This window comes from Arachis ipaensis, chromosome B5 (assembly GCF_059453495.1).
Source record: "Arachis ipaensis isolate K30076 ecotype BB chromosome B5, ASM5945349v1, whole genome shotgun sequence".
NCBI lineage: Eukaryota > Viridiplantae > Streptophyta > Magnoliopsida > Fabales > Fabaceae > Arachis > Arachis ipaensis.
Window position 1 is genome coordinate 89,969,075 of NC_142440.1, and position 15,648 is coordinate 89,984,722.

The 15,648-nt window shown below is 37.9% G+C and overlaps 1 non-coding gene across 1 annotated transcript; it reads right to left on the reverse strand.

Moving 5' to 3' along the window:
- Window positions 1–7,474: 7,474 nt before the first annotated feature.
- On the reverse strand, window positions 7,475–7,582 carry LOC148564914 (small nucleolar RNA R71). The gene has a single exon (XR_015884363.1). It is a non-coding gene; the product is annotated as a small nucleolar RNA R71 (small nucleolar RNA).
- Between the last annotated feature and the right edge of the window lie 8,066 nt (window positions 7,583–15,648).

The following is a 15,648-nucleotide window of genomic DNA, read 5'->3' on the forward strand; positions in this document are numbered from 1 at the left end:
AAGATGGAGTCCATCATTACTTCTCTCACCTCTTAGAAAACTTAATCATCACCAATATTTTAGACATCATAAAACTTTTTCAGACACATATAAATCTTTCCAAACACATAAATTTAGTCAAAAACTTATACTAATCCATACCTTATAAGTAGATATTCAATTTGACCATTAAATTTGTATCTTCATCAGCTAATTTGTTATGTATCCAACCCAACACGAATCCAACCTCGAACATTAAGAAGATATTCACAAACATAAACCACCTATTTATTTATTTATTTTTACACATTTCACAAACACAAAAATATTAAAAATACTTCTACATATATTAATTACTATAAAAAATAAAATGTATATGTATAGTCACTATCTATGATTATATATAATTGAGGTACTTACATTTCAACCAATTGATCATACGTTATTGTTTTGGACAATTGGACAATGATAAATGCCGGAATAAAAATGTAATAAAATATCTGCAATAATATAATACTATTACTAATATAAAAATTTCAACCACAGATTAACAAAAAAAAAAAAAAAAACCAAAATTTGATTACTTTTACCCACGTTTAAAATGTAAGTCTCTGTTCAAGTGTTCAATTATACCTTTACAGCACTAAATTAATTAAATAAGAAAACCAAAATTAAAAAAGCCAATAAAAAAGTTGGTGAAGTGACTCACGTTGTTGAGATAGTTTCTTGCATCAATGTTCTCAAGAGATTAAAACGTTAAGTGATAATGAACAAACCAAGAAGAGTGATTAATAGTGTCTCCAGAACAGGCACTAATACAACCAAGAATAGGTTCCAACATGCCATTGATGATCACTAATGTGAACATATAATATATGAAGTTAAGCATCAAGATAGATAGATATATTCTGTTTATAATAATACTTTTGAGAATAACAAGCAGCATATATTTGTTTATAAATAATTATAGACATCAAATACAACTTTTGAAATATGAAACTAGCAAGAATCACAACATGTGAATAAGACAATTAATAATTAACCACAAGTGTATTAGAATTATTGGCATTCAACAATAAATCAGATTGAAAGATAATGAAAGGCTCTCTAAAAAATTAATAAGCTGAGCATTCAACGATAAATCAAATTGAAATGCGATCTCATTTTTTCTTCAACTGATTGTTCAATTAAGAAGATAAAGTCTAAAAAATTATTAACATCTTCTATACTATTAAAAAAATATTATCATTTAGAAAAACCAATTCAACTAATTCAACAATTTAAAATCAATTCAACATATTAATTCAACTAATTTTAATCCATTTACATGCAAATCACAAAAAAAAAATACAAAAATAAGCAAATTAAACTTGAATATTTTTGCTCCTAAATAAAGCTCAACCAAATCGCATTGAATTGGTGGTAAAAGTTAAGGAAAGAATTAAAACCAACAACAAATTTCAACATTGCAGTAACTAAAAACTAGGACCAGCAACAAATTATTCTCAAATAAAGAATTAGAACCAGCAACAACAACTACTCACCAAAAAATTAGAATCAGCAACAACTGCAAATTATGGCCATTAACAACAACAAATTTGACTGAAAACAAGAATTAAGTCCATCAACTTTTTTATGTAAAAGCATCAACAATTCAAAAAACTCATAACACACAATACAATAATGACTCTAAACAATCTCATTAAGATGATCAAGAACATATCAACAACAATAACAAATTTTATTCAAAAAATTATAAATATACTAGCCTTTAAAGAAGACATTGTTGAGTTGCAGGAGAGGGTTCGGGATGCTGTTGCTTGGCGAGGAGAGGGCTGCTCGGTGACAGCTGCTACGACAAAATCTTAGAATGCAAATACCCTAAAATCAAAATAAAAAATAGTAGCAGTGAACCCTAAACTCAAAACCCAGAACAAATTAAAAAATTAATAATATCAATGAACTAAGAACACGGTTGAGAAAGAGCGCAACAGAACGATAACCTTCGGACAGCTCCTATGGCATTGCAATAGCTCAGCGACGATGATGGCTACTCTAATAGCAACGTGCATTACAAGAAAAAACAATATTTGTATATTGCATGAACAAAATAAAAACAAATTTAAATGAACTTAAATCAAACAAAATAAAAACAAATTCTCAATCTAGTTATCCACCAATTTAATCATTGTTGATACAAAATCAATCTCCGGCAATGGCGCCATAAACTTGATGCATGAAAACTTGTCTCTCAACAAATTTCCTTCGGCAAGTATACCGAATTGTCATCAAGTAAAAACATACAGTAGAGTGAGGTCGAATCCCACAGGGATTGATTGGTCAAGCAACTTTAATTGGAAGAACATTCTAGTTGAGCTAAGCAGAAAGTGAGTTGAGAATTGCAGGAAATTAAATGGCGGGAAAGTAAATAGTAGAAAATAAATGACGGGAAGTAAATTGCAGAATCTTAAATGGGGAAGGGAAGTTTAGCATGAAAGTAAATGGCAATAAGTAAAGAGAATGGGTAAGATCAGAAATGGGGAATTCATTGGGCTTAGGAGATGTTGCATTCTCCGGATCAAGTTCATTTTCATCTCTTCCTCAATCAATGCATTCGTTGATCTCCTTGGTAATCTTAAGTGATTGAATTCTAATTCCTTGGTAATTCAATCTCTCAAATAAGATCAATAGCCAATTCCTTGGTCTAATTGCTCATGAGAAGAGATGAAGTGTGGTCACTGATTATACCACATGTATTTCCAAATCAAAGTATTGGGAGAATTATATGTCACCATATCCGCCCAAACCCCAATTTGGTCCAACATGAGAAAATATTTCTAGCATGATCTCTTCATCCCTTTTCCAAGGTTCAAAAGAGATCCAAGTATGAATAGCTTCTTTTCTAAGATAACTACTCAATTGGATGAAGATTGAAAGCTTTCTAGTAAAATCAAGAGAAAAGAAAGAAGAAGGATTATGAAAACTATTATTGATCCATCAAATTATAACAGAACTCCCTAACCCAATGAAAGGGGTTTAGTTGTTCATAACTCTGGAATGGAAAGCAAAGATGAAGAGTACATTCTGAAAGTTAAACTAGAAGTGCAGAGAAAGTAAAATACAGAGAGTAATTCTAATAATGCCAAAAGCCCCTCTTTCTAGTTCAAAGCTCTCCCTATTTATACTACTCTTCTGATCTTCTAGTTGGCTCTTCAAGTCTTGGATATGGGCCTTTGGATCTTGAGTTGAAGCAGTTATCTTCTTCAGTGGGCTCATCTTTACTTGTAGAGAAAGTGTGAACTAGGCAGGGACTTTAGCTTAGGGCGTTAGTGGTGTTAACGTTAAGTGAAAATGTGGGGTTGAGAACGTTAGTGACAATCACCTTTTTCACTAACGTTCCTAACCCAAAGTGGTCCACGTTAACTTCAACGTTAGTGGCACTAACGTGACCACTAACGTTGACCCTTGGCCCTTCGCAAACGTTACTGGGGTTTACCTTTTTCAAAAACATTGAGAGTACCCCTTTCTCCCTACATTAGAGTTCACGTTAGAATAGTTAACGTGGCCTTTAACGTAGGCTTGCCAAATCTTCGAGAGCATTAGTGACACTTACCATTGTCACTAACGCTTCAGAACGCCCCTACTTCCCACGTTAGAGTTCACGTTAACTAAGTTAACGTGTCTTCTAACGTGGTATTGATAGCCATCTCCAACGTTAGTGACAAAGGTGAGTGTCACTAACTGATGAGCGGATAATTTATACGCTATTTGGCATTGTTTTTAGTATGTTTTTAGTATATTTTAGTTAGTTTTTATCATGTTTTTATTAGTTTTTAAATAAAATCACTCTTCTAGACTTTACTATGAGTTTGTGTGTTTTTCTGTAATTTCAGATATTTTCTGGCTGAAATTGAGGGACCTGAGCAAAAATCTAATTCAGAGGCTGAAAAAGGACTGCAGATGCTGTTGGATTCTGACCTCCCTGTACTCAATGTGGATTTTCTGGAGCTACAGAAGCCCAATTGGCACGCTCTTAATTGCGTTGGAAATTAGACATCTTGGGCTTTCCGGAAATATATAATAGTCCATACTTTGCCCGAAATTTGATGGCCCAAACAGGCGTTCCAAGTCAGCTCAAGAATTCTGGCGTTTAACTCCAAAACTGGCACAAAAGCTGGAGTTAAACGCCCAAACTGGCACAAAAGCTGTCGTTTAACTCCAAGAAAAGTCTCTTCACAAGGAAGCTTCAATGCTCAGCCCAAGCACACACCAAGTGGGCCCGGAAGAAGATTTCTGCATTAATTACTGATTTCTGTAAACCCTAGGCTACTAGTTTTCTATAAATAGGACCTTTTGCCATTGTATTTTCATACCATTTATCTTTTACTCATACTTTGATAGACTTTTTCACGTTTGGGGGCTGGCCTCTCGGCCATGCCTAGACCTTGTTCTTATGTATTTTCAACGGTGGAGTTTCTACACACCATAGATTAAGGTGTGGAGCTCTGCTGTTCTTCATGAATTAATACAAGTACTATTGTTTTTCTATTCAACTCAAGTCTATTTCTTCTCCAAGATATTCATTCGTTCTTCAACTTGATGAATGTGATGATATGTGACACTCATCATCATTCTCACCTATGAACGCGTGACTGACAACCACTTCCGTTCTACATGCAAACAAGCTTGAATGCGTATCTCTTGGGTTTCTAATCTAAGATTGGAACCTTCGTGGTATAGGCTAGAATTATTGGCGGCCATTCCTAAGATCCGAAATGTCTAAACCTTGTCTGTGGTATTCTGAGTAGGATCTGGGAAGGGATGACTGTAACGAGCTTCAAACTCGCGATTGTGGGGCGTGTGACAGACGCAAAAGGATCAATGGATCCCATTCCGACATGATCGAGAATCGACAGCTGATTAGCCGATGTTGTGACAGAGCATCAGGACCATTTTCACTGAGAGGATAGGATGTAGCCATTGACAACGGTGATGCCCAACATAAAGCTTGCCATGGAAAGGAGTATGAATGATTGGAAGAAGGCAATAGGAAAGCAGAGGTTCAAGGGGAACAAAGCATCTTCATACGCTTATCTGAAATCCACCAATGAATTACATAAGTATCTCTATCTTTATTTTATGTTTATTTTCATCACCTTAAACTCCATAACCATTTGAATCCGCCTGACTGAGATTTACGAGATGACCATAGCTTGCTTCAAGCCGACAATCTCCGTGGGATCGACCCTTACTCACGTAAGGTTTATTACTTGGACGACCCAGTGCACTTGCTGGTTAGTTGTACGGAGTTGTGATAAAGATTTGAGATTACAATTGTGCGTACCAAGTTGTTGGCGCCATTGATGATCACAATTTCGTGCACTAAGTTTTTGGCGCCGTTGCCGGAGATTGTTCGAGTTTGGACAACTGACGGTTCATCTTGTTGCTTAGATTAGGTACTTTTCAGAATTTTTAAGAATGAATTCTAGAGTTTCTAGGTAATGTTCTTATCCTCACAAAATCTGATTGATTCTCATCAATTTAGCTACTGAATGTAATGTCCTGCTGAAGCTTGGCCAAACATGTCTAATCTTTTTAAACTGAAGCTTTAGACTAACATTGCATAATTCATGGAATTCTTATTGAAAGTTTTGAATCCCTTTATTTTCTTTTCCATATAAGTTTCAAAAATCACAAAAAAATTTATAAAACCATAAAAACCAAAAATATTTTATGTTTCTTGTTTGAGTCTAGTATCAATTTTTAAGTTTGGTGTCAATTGCATGTCTTTATCCTTCTAATTTTCAAAATTTTATGCATTATGCTCTACATTGATCTTCAAGTTGTTCTTGATGATTTCATTGCTCTGATCTTCAAATTCTCTTGTTTTGTATGTTTTGTTGTTTCTTACATGCATTTTTACATTGTTATAGTCCTTAGTATACAAACTTTTAAGTTTGGTGTCCTGCATGCATTGTTTAATTGATCTTAGTTGCATTTTTATTGATTCCCATCATTGAAAAATTCAAAAAAATTCTCAAAACTATGTCTTTTCAAGTCAATAATACAGAGAATTGAAGATTCAGAACATTCAGCAGAGGAATCAAACAGAAAAAGCTGGGCGTTCAAAACGCCCAGTGAAGAAGGAAAACTGGCGTTTAAACGCCAGCCAGGGCACCTGGCTGGGCGTTTAACGCCCAAAAAGGTAGAGTTTTGGGCGTTAAACGCCAGAATGGGCACCATTCTGGGCGTTTAACGCCAGGATGACACTAGAGGGAAGATTTTGTTTTTAATTCACATTTTTTTTTATGTTTTCATAATTTTTCAAAGCCAAATCTTTTTCAAATCATATCTTTTCAATCATATCTCTTTCAAAATCAATTTCTTTCCATTTTATATTTATTTTCACTATTTTCAAAAATCCTTGCTTCAATTCAAGATTTACTTCAAAAATTTTCAAGTTGTTACTTGTCTATTAAGAAAGGATCAAACTTTAAATTTTGAAATCATATCTTTTAATTTCTTGATAGTCAAGTAATCAACTTTAATTTTAAAAATTTTCTTTTTCTAAATAGATTTTCAATCACATCTTTTTCAAAATTAATTCTTTTCAATCATATCTTTTGCTAATTTCAAAATCTTTTTCAAAAATCACTTTATTTCTTTCCCAATCTTAGTTTTCGAAAATCTCAATCAAATTTTCAAATTTCTTTTTAATTATTTCAAAATCTTTTTAAATTATTTTCAAAAATTCTTCCCCTCTTTTCACATCCTTCTATTTAAAGGACTAATACTCCTCATCAAGGTGCAATTCGAACTCTGTCCCTCTTGATAAGTTCGAATTCCCTCTTCTCCACCTCCTCCTTCTATTCTTCTTTTCTTCTGACACTGCAAGGAATCTCTATACTGTGACATAGAGGATTCCATACTTTCTTGTTCTCTTCTCTTTCATATGAGCAGGAACAAAGATAAAAGCATACTTGTTCAAGCTGATCCTGAACCTGAAAGGACCTTGAAGAGAAAGCTAAGAGAAGCTAAAGAACAATTCTCTTTAGTGGGCCTAACAGAGCTTTTCAAGGAAGAAGAAACCATGGCAGCCGAAAACAACAATAATGCCAACAATGCAAGGAAGGTGCTTGTTGACTTTACTGCACCTACTTCTGATTTCTATGGGAGAAGCATCCCAATCCCTGCCATTGGAGCAAACAACTTTGAGCTTAAGCCTCAATTGGTTTCTCTAATGCAACAGAATTGCAAGTTTCATGGACTTCCATTGGAAGATCCTCATCAGTTCTTAGCTGAATTCTTGCAAATCTGTGACACTGTCAAGACCAATGGGGTTGACCCTGAAGTCTACAGACTTATGCTTTTTCCTTTTGCTGTAAGAGATAGAGCTAGGACATGGTTGGATTCACAACCTAAAGAAAGCCTGAACTCTTGGGAAAAGCTAGTCAATGCCTTATTGGCAAAGTTCTTTCCACCTCAAAAATTGAGCAAGCTTAGAGTGGAAGTCCAAACCTTCAGACAGAAGGAAGGTGAATCCATCTATGAAGCTTGGGAAAGATACAAGCAATTGATCAGAAGGTGCCCTACTGACATGCTTTCAGAATGGAGCATCATAAGAATCTTCTATGATGGTCTGTCTGAACTATCCAAGATGTCATTGGATAGCTCTGCTAGAGGATCTCTTCATCTAAAGAAGACGCCTGCAGAAGCTCAGGAACTCATTGAAATGGTTGCAAATAACCAATTCATGTACACTTCTGAAAGGAACCCTGTGAATAATGGGACAACTCAGAAGAAAGGAGTTCTTGAGATTGATACTTTGAATGCCATATTGGCTCAGAATAAAATATTGACCCAACAAGTCAATATGATTTCTCAGAGTCTGTCTGAAATGCAAGCAGCAACAGGCAGTACTAAGGAAGCTTCCTCTGAAGAAGAAGCTTATGACCCTGAGAACCCTGCAATGGAAGAGGTGAATTACATGGGAGAACCCTATGGAAACACCTATAATCCTTCATCGAGAAATCACCTAAATCTCTCATGGAAGGACCAATAGAGGCCTCAACAAGGCTTCAACAACAATAATGGTGGAAGAAACAGGTTTAGCAATGGCAAGCCTTTTTCATCATCTTCTCAGCAACAAACAGAGAATTCTAAGCAGAGCCCCTCTGACTTAGCAACCATTGTCTCTGATCTAATCAAGACCACTCAAAGTTTCATGACATAAACAAGATCCTCCATTAGAAACTTGGAGGCACAAGTGGGTCAGCTGAGTAAGAAAATTACTGAACTCCCTCCTAGCACTCTTCCAAGCAATACAGAAGAGAATCCAAAAAGAGAGTGCAAGGCCATAACCACATCTCACATGGCTAAACATGGAGAGGAGGAAGAGGCAGTGATTCCCACTGAGGAAGACCTCAATGGACGCCCACTGACCTCCATGGAGTTCCCTAATGAGGAACCATGGGTATCTGAGGCTCACACTGAGACCATAGAGATTCCATTAAATTTACTTTTGCCATTCATGAGCTCTGATGAGTATTCTTCCTCTGAAGAGGATGAAGATGTTACTGAAGAGCAAGTTGCTAAGTACCTTGGAGTAATCATGAAGCTAAATGCCAAGTTGTTTGGTAATGAGACTTGGGAGGATGAACCTCCATTGCTCATCAAAGAACTGGATGACTTGACTAGGTAGAGATTACCTCAAAAGAGACAGGACCATGGAAAGTTCTCAATCCCTTGTACCATAGGCACCATGACCTTTGAGAAAGCTCTGTGTGACCTAGGATCAAGCATAAACCTTATGCCTCTCTCTGTAATGGAGAAGCTAAGGATCATTGAGGTACAAGCTGCAAGAATCTCACTAGAGATGGTAGACAATTCAAAGAAGCAAGTTTATGGACTTGTAGAGGATGTCTTGGTAAAAGTTGAAGACCATTACATCCCTACTGATTTCATAATCCTAGAAACTGGGAAGTGTATGGATGAATCCATCATCCTTGGCAGACCCTTCCTAGCCACAACAAAAGCTGTGATTGATGTTGACAGAGGAGAATTGATCATTCAAGTGAATGAAGACTCCCTTGTGTTTAAAGCTCAAGGATATCCCTCTGTAACCATGGAGAGGAAGCATGAAGAGCTTCTCTCAATACAGAGTCAAACAGAGCCCCCACAGTCAAACTCTAAGTTTGGTATTAGGAGGCCACAACCAAACTCTAAGTTTGGTGTTAAACCCCCACATTCAAACTCTAATTTTGGTGTTGGGAGATTCCAACATTGCTCTGAACTTCTGTGAGGCTCCATGAGAGCCCACTGTCAAGCTATTGACATTAAAGAAGCGCTTGTTGGGAGGCAACCCAATCGTTACTATTCTATGTTAAATTTCTATTTTCCTTTGTTATTTTATGTTTTCTGTAGGTTGATGATCATGTGAAGTCACAAAAACAATTGAAAAAGCAAAAACAAAGTGAAAAATAGAATGAAAAATAGAACACCCTGGAGGAGATAGTTACTGGCGTTTAAACGCCAGTAAAGGTAGCAGAATGGGCGTTAAACGCCCAGTCTGGCACCATTCTGGGCGTTTAACGCCAGAAAAGGGCACCAGACTGGCGTTTAATGCCAGGAATAGGCAAGAAGCTGGCGTTAAACGCCAGAAATGGGCAGCAGCCTGGCGTTTAACGCCAGGATTGGCAGAAAGGGGCATTTTGCACGCCACTTGGTGCAGGGATGAGATATCCTTGACACATCAGGATCTATGGACCCCACAGGATCCCCACCTACCCCACCTCTCTCTCTCTTCTTCACCCATTCACCAATCCCCTCAATACCTCTTCCCCAAAAACCCCTCACCTATCAAATCCCACCATTCTCTTCACCACTCACATCCATCCTTCATAAAACCCCACCTACCTCACCATTCAAATTCAAACCACTTTCCCTCCCAAACCCACCCTCTATAGCGGAACCATACACATCCCTCTCACCCCTATATAAACCCATCTTCACTCCTTCATTTTCACACAACCTAATTAACACTTCTCCCCCTTGACCGAATCACAAAGCCCACTCCATCTCCTCTATTTCTTCTTCTTCTACTCTCTTCTTTATTCTTTTGCTCGAGGACGAGCAACCTTCTAAGTTTGGTGTGGTAAAAGCTAAATCTTTTTGTTTTTCCATAACCATTTATGGCATCAAAAGCCGGAAAAACCTCTAGAAAGAGGAAAGGGAAGGCAAAAGCATCCACCTCCGGGTCATGGGAGATAGAGAGATTCCTCTCAAGGGTGCATCAAGACCACTTCTATGAAGTTGTGGCCAAGAAAAAAGTGATCCCCGAGGTCCCTTTCAAACTCAAAAAGGGTGAATATCCAGAGATACGACATGAGATCTGAAGAAGAGGTTGGGAAATCCTCACCAACCCCATTCAACAAGTCGGGATCTTAATGGTTCAAGAGTTCTATGCCAATGCATGGATCACCAAGAACCATGATCAAAGTGTGAACCCGGACCCTAAGAATTGGCTTACAATGGTTCGGGGGAATTACTTAGATTTTAGTCCGGAAAATGTAAGGTTAGCATTCAACTTGCCTATGATGCAAGGAGATGCACACCCATACACAAGAAGGGTCAACTTTGATCAAAGGTTGGACCAAGTCCTCATGGACATATGTGAAGAGGGCGCTCAATGGAAGAGAGATTCAAGAGGGAAGCCGGTTCAACTAAGAAGGCATGACCTCAAGCCCGTGGCTAGGGGATGGTTGGAGTTCATCCAACGCTCAATCATTCCCACTAGCAACCGGTCCGAAGCTACTATAGACCGGGCTATCATGATACATAGCATCATGATTGGAGAGGAAGTGGAAGTTCATGAGATTATATCCCAAGAACTCTACAAGGTGGCGGACAAGTCCTCTACTATGGCAAGGTTAGCCTTCCCTCATCTCATTTGTCACATTTGCAATTCGGTTGGAATTGACATAGAGGGGGACATTCTCATTGATGAGGACAAACCCATCACTAAGAAAAGGATGGAGAAAACAAGAGAACCTCATCAAGAGCATGAGGAAATTCCTCATCTTGAAATCCCTGAGATACCTCTAGGGATGCATCTTTCTCCATAAAACTATTGGGAGCAAATCAACACCTCCCTAGGAGAATTGAGTTCCAACATGGGACAACTAAAGGTGGAGCACCAAGAGCAGTCCATCCTCCCCCATGAAATTAGAGAAGATCAAAGAACCATGAGAGAGGAGCAACAAAGGCAAGGAAGAGACATTGAGGAGCTCAAGCACTCCATAAGATCTTAAAGAGGAAGAACAAGCCGCCATCACTAAGGTGGACCTGTTCTTTAATTTCCTTGTTCTTTATTTTCTATTTTTTGAAAATTGTGCTTTATATTTATTTATGTTTGTGTCTTTATTACATGATCATTAGTGTCTAAGTGTCTATGCCTTAAAGCTATGAAAATGAATCCATCACCTTTCTTAAATGAAAAATGTTTTTAATTGAAAAAGAAAAAGAAGTGCATGAATTTCAAATTTTAAAATAGTTTAATTATCTTGATGTGGTGGCAATACTATTGTTTCTCTGAATGAATGCTTGAACAGTGCATATTTTTGAATTTGATTGTTTATGAATGTTAAAATTGTTGGCTCTTGAAAGAATGAAAGGAAAAGGAGAAATGTTATCTGATGATCTGAAAAATCATAAAATTGATTCTTGAAGCAAGAAAAAGTAGTGAAAAGCTTGCAGAAAAAAAAAAAGAGAGGAAAAGCAAGAAGAAAAAGCCAATACCCCTTTAAACCAAAAGGCAAGGGTGATAAAAAGGATCCAAGGCTTTGAGCATCAGTGGATAGGAGGGCCCACAGGAATAAAATCCTGGCCTAAGCGGCTAAACCAAGCTGTCCCTAACCATGTGCTTGTGGCGTGAATGTGTCAAGTGAAAACTTGAGACTGAGCGGTTAAAGTCGAGGTCCAAAACAAAAAAGAAGAGTGTGCTTAAGAACCCTGGACACGTCTAATTGGGGACTCTAGCAAAGCTGAGTCACAATTTGAAAAGGTTCACCCAGTTATGTGTCTGTGGCATTTATGTATCTGGTGGTAATACTGGAAAACAAAGTGCTTAGGGCCACGGCCAAGACTCATAAAGTAGCTGTGTTCAAGAATCAACATACTTAACTAGGAGAGTCAGTAACACTATCTGGATTCTGAGTTCCTATAGATGCCAATCATTCTGAACTTCAAGGGATAAAGTGAGATGCCAAAACTGTTTAGAAGCAAAAAGCTAAAAGCCCCGCTCATCTAATTAATACTGATCTTCATAGATGTTTTTGGAATTCATTGTATATTCTCTTCTTTTTTTATCCTATTTGATTTTCAGTTGGTTGGGGACAAGCAACAATTTAAGTTTGGTGTTGTGATGAGCGGATAATTTATACGCTTTTTGGCATTGTTTTTAGTATATTTTTAGTATATTTTAGTTAGTTTTTATCATGTTTTTATTAGTTTTTAAATAAAAATCACTCTTCTGGACTTTACTATGAGTTTGTTTATTTTTCTGTAATTTCAGGTATTTTCTGGCTGAAATTGAGGGACCTGAGCGAAAATCTGATTCAGAGGTTGAAAAAGGACTGCAGATGCTGTTGGATTCTGACCTCCCTGCATTCAAAGTGGATTTCCTGGAGCTACGGAAGCCCAATTAGTGCGCTCTCAATTGCGTTGGAAAGTAGACATCCTGGGCTTTCCAGAAATATATAATAGTCCATACTTTGCCCGAGATTTGATGGCCCAAACAGGCGTTCCAAGTCAGCTCAAGAATTCTGGCGTTTAACTCCAAAACTAGAACAAAAGCTGGAGTTAAATGCCCAAACTGGCACAAAAGCTGGCGTTTAACTCCAAGAAAACTCTCTACACATGGAAGCTTCAATGCTCAGCCCAAGCACACACCAAGTGGGCCCGGAAGAAGATTTCTGCATTAATTACTGATTTCTGTAAACCCTAGGCTACTAGTTTTTTATAAATAGGACCTTTTGCCATTGTATTTTCATACCATTTATCTTTTACTCATACTTTGATAGAATTTTTCACGTTTGGGGGCTGGCCTCTCGGCCATGCCTAGACCTTGTTCTTATGTATTTTTAACGGTAGAGTTTCTACACACCATAGATTAAGGTGTGGAGCTCTGCTGTTCTTCATGAATTAATACAAGTACTATTGTTTTTCTATTCAACTCAAGTCTATTTCTTCTCCAAGATATTCATTCGTTCTTCAACTTGATGAATGTGATGATCCGTGACACTCATCATCATTCTCACCTATGAACGCGTGACTGACAACCACTTCCGTTCTACATGCAAACAAGCTTGAATGCGTATCTCTTGGGTTTCTAATCTTAGATTGGAACCTTCGTGGTATAGGCTAGAATTATTGGCGGCCATTCCTGAGATCCGGAATGTCTAAACCTTGTCTGTGGTATTCTGAGTAGGATCTGGAAAGGGATGACTGTAACGAGCTTCAAACTCGCGATTGTGGGGCGTGTGACAGACGCAAAAGGATCAATGGATCCTATTCCGACATGATCGAGAATCGACAGCTGATTAGCCGATGTTGTGACAGAGCATCAGGACCATTTTCACTGAGAGGACAGGATGTAGCCATTGACAACGGTGATGCCCAACATAAAGCTTGCCATGGAAAGGAGTATGAATGATTGGAAGAAGGCAATAGGAAAGCAGAGGTTCAAGGGGAACAAAGCATCTTCATACGCTTATCTGAAATCCACCAATGAATTACATAAGTATCTCTATCTTTATTTTTTGTTTATTTTCATCACCTTAAACTCCATAACCATTTGAATCCGCCTGACTGAGATTTACAAGATGACCATAGCTTGCTTCAAGCTGACAATCTCCGTGGGATCGACCCTTACTCACATAAGGTTTATTACTTGGACGACCCAGTGCACTTGCTGGTTAGTTGTGCGGAGTTGTGATAAAGAGTTGAGATTACAATTGTGCGTACCAAGTTGTTGGCACCATTGATGATCACAATTTCGTGCACCACTAACGTTGGCTCATCATCCCTCTTCTCCACGTTAGCTTCTGATGCACGGAAAACTTGTCTCCCAACAAATCTCCCTTCGGCAAGTGTACTGAAGTTGTCGTCAAGTAAAAACTCACAATAGAGTGAGGTCGAATCCCACAGGGATTGATTGATCAAGCAACTTTAATTAGAAGAATGTTCTAGTTGAGCGAATCCAGAATTTGGGTTGAGAGTTGCAGAAAATAAAATGGCGGGAATGTAAATAACAGAAAAGTAAATGCTAGAATTAAAGGACTGGAAGTAAATGACTGAAAATAAATTGCAGAATTGTAAATGGGAATGGGGGATTTGCTCATAAAAGTAAATGGCAGAAATTAAAGAGAATGGGTAAGATTAGAGATGGGGAGTTCATTGGGCTTAGGAGATGTTGCAATTCTCCAGATCAAGTTCATTTTCATCTCTTCCTCAATCAATGCACTCATTGATCTCCTTGGCAATCTTAAGTGATTGAATTGCAATTTCTTGCAATTCAATCTCTCAAATCTTGATCAATAGCCAATTCCTTGGTTAATTGCTCATGAGAAGAGATGAAGTATGGTCACTGATTATACCACATGCATTTCCCAAACCAAGTATTGAGAGGGTTACAGTCACATACCCATCCAAACCCAATTTGGTCCAGCATGAGAAAGCATTTCTAGCTTGATCTCTTCATTCCTCTTCCAAGGTTCAAAAGAGATCCAAGTTTGAATAGCTTCTCTTCCAAGATAACTACTCAATTGGATGAAGACCGAAAGCTTTCAAGTAAAATCAAGAGGAAAGATAGAAGAAGAACAATGAAAATTAGTATTGATCCATCAAATTACAACAGAGCTCCCTAACCCAATGAAAGGGGTTTAGTTGTTCATAGCTCTTGAAGATGAAAACAAAGATGGAGAATACATCATAAAACTAGAAATTGCAAAGAAAGTAAAATACAGAGAGTGGTTCTTCAGCCTCCAGAACTCTTTTACAATTCAAAGCTACTCTTATATATACTACTCTTCTCAGCTTCTAGTTCACTTTTCAAGTCTTGGGCCTTTGGATCTTGAGTTTGAAGCAGTTCCTTTCTTTATTTGGGCTTGGCTTTACTTGCAGAGAGAAAGTGCAGAGTGGGCAGAGACTTAAGCTCAGGGCGTAAGGGGTGTGAATCATTTAGTGAAAGTCCAAGTTCGGGAACGTTAGTGACACTTAACATTGTCACTAACGTTCCAATGCACCCCTTTTGCCTCACGTTAAAACCCACGTTAACTAGGTTAACGTGGCTTTTAACGTTGCCTTGTCAACCTTCGAGAACGTTAGTGACACTCAACATTGTCACTAACGTTCCAGTGTGCCCCTTCTTGCTTCACGTTAAAGCTCACATTAACTAGGTTAACGTGGCTTCTAACGTGGCCTTTGCCATCCTTCGAGAACGTTAGTGACATTCAACATTGTCACTAACGTTCCAATGTGCCCCTAGGTCTCATGTTAGAGTCCACGTTAACTAGGTTAACGTGGCCATCTTTTAGCCATCCCAACGATAGTGACAATGTTGAGTGTCACTAACGTTGGCTCATCCTTCATTTCTCATCGTTAGCTTCCACG